We start from the raw sequence: 9,557 nt of genomic DNA, 5'->3' as shown, positions 1-9,557 counted from the left end.
GGGATGGGGCAAATGTACTAGTAATGTAAAATGGTGTGATAGAGGATGGTGCCTCTCCTACTAATAAGTTTAAATTCAACTTCCTAATGAATAATTTAAAATCAATAATAAACTCTGCTGCGTTGATTCTACATGAAGGAACAAAGTGAAACCTTTTGCTAATAAGTTAGCTAAAGTAGTGTCGACATGGAAATCAGAGTAATTAAAAATCTTAAAGTCCCCAGTGGAATTATATACAAAAGTAACAACTGGTTCTTCTAAAATGCATTCTCTTCATCTGGTTTCTCCTGCTGTTCTGCAATGGAAAGGTCCGTAGTCCCCACATTAGTATGTTCACTAGTTACTGGTGGTGTGGATGATACCGTTTTCGTTGCCTTGCCTCAGGTTGTACCCTGAGGCAGAAATTGAAAATCCTCATTGCCAAAGTCATTTTGGCTTCTTGGACCATAGTGGGCATTATGAAAATTATTACCCTGGTTAGCTGCATTGACTCTATTGATTTGGACACCATTTGAGTTAGTCTTGTACTTTTTGTTGCTATTGTTGTTGTTATTGTTATTACCTTTCTTTTTGGGTATTTGTGTCCAGCCCTCTTCGAATTGGTCCAATTCGTGCATGTCCAAGGCTCCGCCGACTCCCCCTGCTGTCGTACCCTGACTTTGGTCCCTAATATTATCAAAGTTCATCTGGGACAAGGGAAGTGCTGGATATGCCAAGCCCTTATCATAGGCTTCCCTATTACAGTTTATTTTTTTGACTTTGTTGTTTTTTTAGTTTCTCAAGGTAATGGTCAATAGTAGAAAACGATCTTTCATATTCATATTCTACTTCCTATATAGTTCATGTCCTATGTAGTATAATTATCTGAAGAAGTTGGCTTCGCCACCCATTTTAAATTAATTTTGCTATGCCCTTTTTTGAGGTTAGTATACTGTGCCTCTGTCTAACAGTGACACAGAAGTGATACCCGGGGTAAACCTACGATTCCCCCATCCACTCATCAAGATTCCTCTTGAAGAGAGTCAATGAGGGACTCTGCCTAACCTGGACTGGGATTTTATTCTAGAGTGAAGGGAGCCTCTGGGTTATGAATCTATCCCTCCAGCATGTCCTATTTATTTCAGTGCTGAGGTTCAAGTCTCTCAAGCATGTAGCTCGATGGGATTTGGATTTTCTGAGGTGCAGGATGTCCATTAATTCTGGGTTGGACATGGCTTTATACGTCAGGCACAGATCGCCTCTGAGCAGGTGGTATGCCACTGAGTAGAGCTGGAGTTTCTTTAACCGGGCAGCATATGGCATCTGTTTGAGCCCTTTGATCCTCTTGGTGAGGTATTTTTGGGGTCTTTCCAGTTGCCGCAGGTGTCTGGTAAGATACATACCAAAAGGGGCATTATACTCAATTATGGGCCTGATGAGGGATGAGTAAAGAGGCACGATGACCTTCCCTGATCTAGATGTGAATCCCTTCATGATTAGGTGGGCTATATAAAATGTTTTTCTAACCACTTTGGCCACGTGGTTGTCAAATGAGAGATTGCTATCAACTTGGGTCCTCAGGTCCTAATTACTTCTTCCAGATTTAATGGATTACCACCTATGTGGTAATTTGTGGGCACTTTGTTTTTGCCAAAGGGGATGACTATACACTTTTTGGCATTTAGCTTAAGGCCATGGCTCTGGCACCAGTTGTCTGTTTCTATGAGGACCTTTTGGGGGATGCTTGTGTCGGCTGGAGAGTCGCTTATGGTGCCTAGTTTGCAGTCATCTTAACTTGGTCAGCCACAGTCCTTCTGTGTTGGCTTGTACCTCCCAGAAATATATACCGAACAAGAGAGGTCCCAGGACTGAGCCTTGTGGGATGCCACTTGTAACTGGTTTGGAGTCTGACATGGCTCCAGCAATTCTAACCATGTGGGTTCTGTCCTTTAGCCAGTTTGCAACCCATCTAGGGACATAGGGGTTTATATTTAAGCTGGTGAACTTATCTATAATGCCCGAGTGGGGTATTGTATCAAGGCTTTTACGAGGTCCAGGTAGGCTGTGGACCACCTTCCTCATCAATGGCCTTGGTGACTGTTTCAAAGAAATTGACCAGGTTTAAGAGGCAGGATCTGCCCTTAACAAAGCCGAACTGGGTAGGATCCAGTGTCTGTAGGTCCCCAATATCTTTAGTTATGAGGTCCATGATGATCCTTTCCATAGCTTTGCAGACCAAGCTAGTCAGGCTTATGGGGCGATAGTTTCCAGGATCCCTTGAGGCACCACCTTTGTGGAGAGGGACCACTGTTGCTGTACACCACTCTTTGGTTACATAACCTGTAATAAGGCTGAGATTGAACAGTAGTTTTATGTTTGGGTTTAGCTCTTCTTGGAGTTCATGTAGGACGCAGCCCGGGACACCGTCTGGTCCCTTTGATGCTGTGTTTTTTGCTTTGGAGGCGGCTCTTACCTGAGCACCTGAGATGTCAGGGGGGCAGCACTCTGCTGGGATAGATATTTGCCCTTTTGGTGGGGAGGGGGGAGAAGTTTGGCTGAACCTGTCAGCTAGGATGTTGGCAATGTCTGTGGGTTCAGTGTATTTTTTGTCATTTTGGACTAATTCTGAGCATATCTGGGAATTCCCACCCAGGTTCCTAACATAACTAAAGAAAGCCTTGTGATTATCCTTAGTGTCCTGTGCAATTTTTCTCTCGAAGCTGGCCTTAAATGATTTTATGAGTGCCAGTAGGTTTTTGCTAATACTGATCAGAGATGCCTTCCCTTTTTGGGATTTTGCTCTATCATGTAGTAGCTTCCTCCTTCTATTGTATAATTTGTTTATGGCTGGGGTTCACCAGACAGGATGTCTGCCTTTGGAGGATTGGGTCTTGGTTTTATTTGGGATTGCATGATCCATGCATTCCTGAAAGTGTTCATAGAATGCGTTTATAAAGGATTCTGCGGTCTGGGCCGTAGTTTCCACAGGTCCGGGGGCTTTGAAGGATTTCACCTCGGTTTTGAGGAGTGTGAAATTTGCTTTAGAGAAATTTTTCACTGTGGTTTTCTGGGCAGGGGGTGGGGTCAGGATGTGAATATCCAGTGAGATTAGTTTATGGTCTGATCTTACCAGTGAGGGATACACTTCTGGTCTGGAGCATAGAGTCCCCATGTTGGTGATGATCAGGTCCAGTATGTTTTTCCCTCTTGTGGGAGTGGTAACAAGTTGTTCCATAGCATTTGAGTTTATAAATTCATATATATATATATATATATATATATATATATATATATATATATATATATATACATATATATATATATATATAGGTGTGTGTGTGTGTGTGTGTGTATGTAGTGCATTCAGACATCGGATTCACACTCGGAACCTCTCACTGGAAAACACCTGACCAAAGGCACTGTAAATGGGAGTGAAGGGGCCCAAAATAGGGACCACTTGTAATTATTGCTATTATCCCTTCCACCACAGCTGAACTGTTTTGCTTTGCAACAAATTAACCAGCTCTTGCAAGTCTTGAACCTAGGATCCTGCACAGCATAGCCACAACAAGTTATCACTAAGCCATCTGAGCTGTAAGATTGTAGGATGATTTCTCTAAAATATCATGCAGAACAGTCAGTCTACCATAGGGGATGTACAATGTGGAAGCACTAAACTTTCTAATGATACGTAAACACACACTCACACACACACACACACACACACACACACACACACACACACACACACACACACACATAATATATATAAATATATAAATACACACACACACACATATATATATATATATATATATATATATATATATATATATATATATATATATATATATATACATATGAGAGAGAGATAGAGAGTATATATAGAGGGTGGACAGAACATTCCTACAGTTGCCACCTTTTCAAATGGCCAGTGTCTGATTCTTTTCTACAAATGAGAATTATTCCATGAAACATATACCCACACACAATACAAATGACATGGCACCACACAGTTTGCATACATATAAATGTTTATTTGTGTACTATTTCAGTTATTTATGTCATTTTTATAGCATTTAGGTGTTTGAAATACATAATAACTGATTAATGCAACTCTCAAAGAAAACATATGATACAGTAATCTGCAAAGCATAACATACTTTGCTGTCTAGCCTAAAGCCTTTAAGTAGTACAACAGTAAAAAACGCACTTGCCTTGAAGACAAGAATCAATCAGAACTTAATTACAGATGTAGTTCAACAGCCTCCTATTACACTCTGTAGTCAATCCCCTAGGGGGAAAAGTATCAATTGTCACAATGTAAATGTATCCATTTCATAACAATGCTTAACTTAAAATATCACTATCACACTGACAAAAAGAACTGTGTGCAAGACAGTAAGATCTTGCCCACCACTATTCCCATGGTGAAACATATGAAAATGTACAGCCATATACCTTTATGTTTCTTATTACTGATATTCCTCACATGTTCTAACAGCCTAGGTTAAAAACATTTAATACCCCTCCCCCATAAAATGTCTTACAAGGGCATATAACAGTGTTCTCTATACACTGACTTCCAGACTGTACAGGGTCACATGTTTTGTTCAGCTGTAGCCCTCATATATATGGACCCCACCCCACAACTTGTGTGGGAGTCTACAACATCACTGGAATGATAGCAGGAATGTCAGCACTAAATAATGATAGACCATACCTATCAACCTCTTACTGCATGACATCTGGACAAAGCCTGGTATATAAGTGGAGGACAGGGGCTGAAACACAGGGCCATATTTGAAATATTATTGACAACAGGAGCCAAAAACTGTTAAAATGGAGAGAGGCAGCACAGTATTCAGGCAGGATCCAATTTATTCAAACTCAAAAAAATAAAAAACAAACAAACTTCGTTTACATATACTAAGCGCTTTCACCCATATCCACAGTGGGCTTCTTCAGTACAATGAACTTAAAAATCTACCTCATTAAATACACTACAAATCAAACAATGCCCTGAAATAACAGCCAATGAATAGTTCTAATAATTGGTGTAATTAATTAATTGATTTCTTATTTTTTGTCCCAAACAAAGCATACTATACAAAAGAAATCTCTCCATTTAAAAGCGGTCTGGCAATTAGTGGTAAATGTGGACAATGGCTAGATATTAGTTAAATATATGTGTAATATGATATAATATAAAATATTTAGACTGTTAATTATATAAATGTAAATAAATACAAATGCATTATATATAAATAAATGTTCAAAATAAATAAACACATTATTCTATAAATGTATAAATATGTATAAAGTGTAAATATAAAGTTGTGAAAGGTTATATATATATATATATATATATATATATATATATATATACATAATTAAATAAACATATAAATTTAAACTTTAAACTTTAAAACCATATCACAAGAACTTTAAAACTTTAAAACAAAACAATTATGTCTAAATATTCATATACATTAAGATTTATGTTTTAATATATTAGCAATAGAGATGTGATCATTGATTGGTAGTTTGAGCATCAGTTCAACACTGAAACTTCTTTGGCTTCCAGTAAATTCTTGTCATCACCCCTTTGTTATTGTTGTTTGGAATTCTGTCTATAACAAAATAAATCTCTTAAATTCTCTGCATTTCTGGCTATGTATAAATAGTGAACTCACTGTTTTTTTATTTCTTATGTCTTTGTGTGTTCAATTGTCCCCTCAGTTTCCTGATGGTCTTCACTAATATGCTGAGCAGCTTGCACACGCCATATATACCACCATTGGTATTGCAATTACTATACCCAGGAAATCTAATAGTTCTCTCATAACTGTGAACAACTACGTAGGGACCATCATTTATATATTTGCAAGTACTGCATAGACCGCATTTACTCATTTTAGACATTTTATGTAATTCCTTATTGGTACTTGTCTCTAATAATTGCTTTAAATTCATACCCCTACTACTTTCTAACATAGTTTATGAGACATGGCTTAGTCTTTTTATGAATAAAACTGAACTTACTGATATTCTTGGTAGTTACCCCAAGATTACATATAGTAGGGGTATGAATTTAAAGCAATGATTAGAGACAAGTACCAATAAGAAATTACATAAAATGTCTAAAATGAGTAAATGCGGTCTATGCAGTACTTGCAAATATATAAATGCTGGTCCCTATGTAGTTGTTCACAATTATGGGAGAACTATTAGATGTCCTGGGTATTGTAATTGCAATACCAAGATGGTGGTATATACAGCAACTTGTACAAGCTGCTCAGCATATTACATAGGGAAGACCATCAGGAAACTGAGGGACCAAATACTTGAACACACAAGAGACATACGAAATAAAAAAACAGTGACTTCACTATTTATACATAGCCAGAAATGCAGAGAATTTAAGAGATTTATATATTTTTGTTATAGACAGAATTCCAAACTACAATAACAAAAAAGGGGGTGACGACAAGAATTTACTGGAAGCCAAAGAGTGTTTGTGGCAATTGAGACTGGATGCTACAAATCTACCAGGAATCAATGATCACATCTTTATTGCTAGTATTTTAAAACATAAATATTACTGTATATGAATATTTAGACATAATTGTTTTGTTTTAAAGTTTTTTAAAAGTTCTTGTGATATGTAAGTTTTTAAAGTTTAAAGTTTAAAGTTTAAATATCTCTCTCTCTCTCTCTCTCTCTATATATATATATATATAATTATTTATCCATATATATAACCTTTTGCAACTTTATATTTACACTTTATACATATTTATACATTTATATAATAATGTGTTTATTTTGATGAACATTTTTTTTATATATAATGCATTTGTATTTATTTACATTTATATAATTAACAGTGTAAAGATTTTTATATTATATTATATTACACATATATTTAACTAGTCATTGTCCACATTTACCACTAATTGCCAGAGCACTTTTAAATGGAGAGATTTCTTTTGTATAGTATGCTTTTTTTGGGACCTTAAAAATAAGAAATAAGAAAAAAGTCAGGTTCAATGAATTCAATTAATTAATTACACCAATTATTACAACTATTCATTGGCTGTTATTTCAGGGACGTTGTGTGATTTGTAGTTTATTTAATGAGGTAGATTTTTAAGTTCATTGTACTCTGAAGAAGCCCACTGTGGATATGGGTGAAAGCACTTAGTATATGTAAAAGAAGTTTGTTTGGTTTTTATTTTTTTTAGTTTGAATAAATTGGATCCTGCCTGAATACTGTACTGCCTCTCTCCATTTTAACAATATTTGAAATATTGCAGTTATACACTCTGAAAGTTGATGGTGTTACAGGACTGGTTGCAACATACCCTTACTCAGGAATATGAAGTCAGAAACACAAATGGATGCTGCCATGTACTGATAGCAATCAACAGAGAGAATGCCACTGATATGTCAGGGACAAGACCTGTGTGGAGAACAGACAAAATATAACAGACAATACTCTGGCCATCATGTGGATAGGCCCACAGTTGAGAGCTATGCAGACAGACTGCATTCCATGCAAAACTAGCATGTGCACACAGACCCTGTAAAACTAGTAGTATTCAATGCATATAACAGCAATCCTCACACACTGTCCCTACGTCTGGAACCTTATACAAACATGTAGTTGGCCTGTCCACAAGTCCTGTTGTAAGAGGTATTCCTACCTGCTGTCTGTAACACTGCTGCCCCCACACATGAAGGATGTCTTCCATACAGGAAAGGTAAAGGGACAACACCCACTTGATGTAGTTATTTATAACAGTGGGTTGCTATGACAATGGTTATTGGAAGAACTACACAGCTGCCGGCATGCAATTAGCAAGTGGGGAACAGCAATTGGTACAAAGGCCATAACCTGAACATGAACATCACCTACAAAAGCCATGTTTCAACCTGTTCAAACAAGCTCAATCCCAGTAGTGGAGAGAGAGTGAGAGAGAGAGACACACACACCAAAAAAAAAAAAAAAAAAAAAAAACAAAACAAACTAAAAAAGCATAAACAAAACCTCAAAATAAGAAATAAGAAACAAGAAGGCAACCTGTACACAGAAGAAACCTGAAGATAAACCAGGTATGTGAAACATGTAAGCATGTAATTGAATGTAGTACTTGGCCTGTAATAATGGGATAGATGATTATGAAAGATGTATATGTGCCATCAATACTTGCTGTAATGATATCCTGCTGAACAAATGCTATGGACATAGCATCTGGCTCTATCTGCAGTGGGTCATACCTGTCAACTGTGCAGATCTTCACAGAATGTCAGGATTTAGCCATCATAGTGTTTGTTCTTTTCCTCCAAGCATCTATATTAGTCTGGCAAATAGCTGGAGATGGAAGTAATGAAGTCATGACAGACACATGAGTTTAAGACCCCACCACCTTCAGAAAAGTCATGGTAATGCGAAATGTAGCATGCTACAAACTTCATAGGTTTGTAATAGGCATATCTACGATCTGTCTCTATATATTTCCCCAATGTTAGGCTTTGTGCACATGTGATGCTCTAAGACATGGATAGGTTGGGTCACAGCCGAGGAGCCTGACACACCTTGGGAAAGGACAGCTCACTTATGACAACCACTAGAGTGTCTGCCAAACAGTCATATCTGTGCCACTGCTGGGCCAGTTAATGGGATATTGCCCATATCCATATGTTAATACACAAACACAAACTGGGTCTGTACTACCAAATGAAGAAGCACCACAGTCTATCCAACTGCCCAAATAAATCCCGCAAGCATGATGAAATAACGTACTGTTTATTACAAAAAACAAAAAATCACATAAAGCGCTTTTCGTCAGGCCACATAGCCCAACTTCTTCAGATAATTATACTACATAGGACATGAACTATATAGGAAGTAGAAAGGAAGTGAAAAGTCAGCTGGTTCCTGCATCAGCAGGAATCAGCTGCTCTTAAAGTGGCAACCACCTTCATTCATTACCTAAAATCTGTAGCTTAAACAACTCTCATCTACACATTGTTTCAAAACAATATTTTAAAATAACAGATAAATAGTGTAAAAAGATCTAAAACCAGTGATTATCTATTATGAAATATTAATGCAGTTAAAATTAAAATTAACAGTATATATGTATATTTATATTTTTATTATTTTTATGTTCAAGTAAAATAAACCTTAAAAGCATGTGAATGTGAATAAAAACAGCAAAACCTGACTTGAGAAGCTAAAAGTCAAATACACTCTAAGACAATAGTATGCATAGACCATTTTAAACACAGCATAATAGTCAACTCCTAATCAAATTTTTTAAGTTGTAGTATGCTCTTAATTGAATACATTTCATTAATGCCCGGAGGGTAACATGCAAAGATACGTAATTGCCAACTCAATTCTAATTTCTCTAAGAGCAAGGACAGAGGCCCTCCTCTAGGGTTATAGGCAATACAATCTATAGCCATAAAAGTAAAACCATGGGAGGGTGCTTTCATAATATGCCTGGCCAATGCATTCCTGATTTGTTAGACCTAATAGCATATGTGTGTTCATAGACCCTGTCCCT

This window comes from Protopterus annectens, chromosome 8.part0 (assembly GCF_019279795.1).
Source record: "Protopterus annectens isolate FY-2018-M chromosome 8.part0, PAN1.0, whole genome shotgun sequence".
NCBI lineage: Eukaryota > Metazoa > Chordata > Ceratodontiformes > Protopteridae > Protopterus > Protopterus annectens.
Note: the sequence above shows the minus strand (reverse complement) of the source record.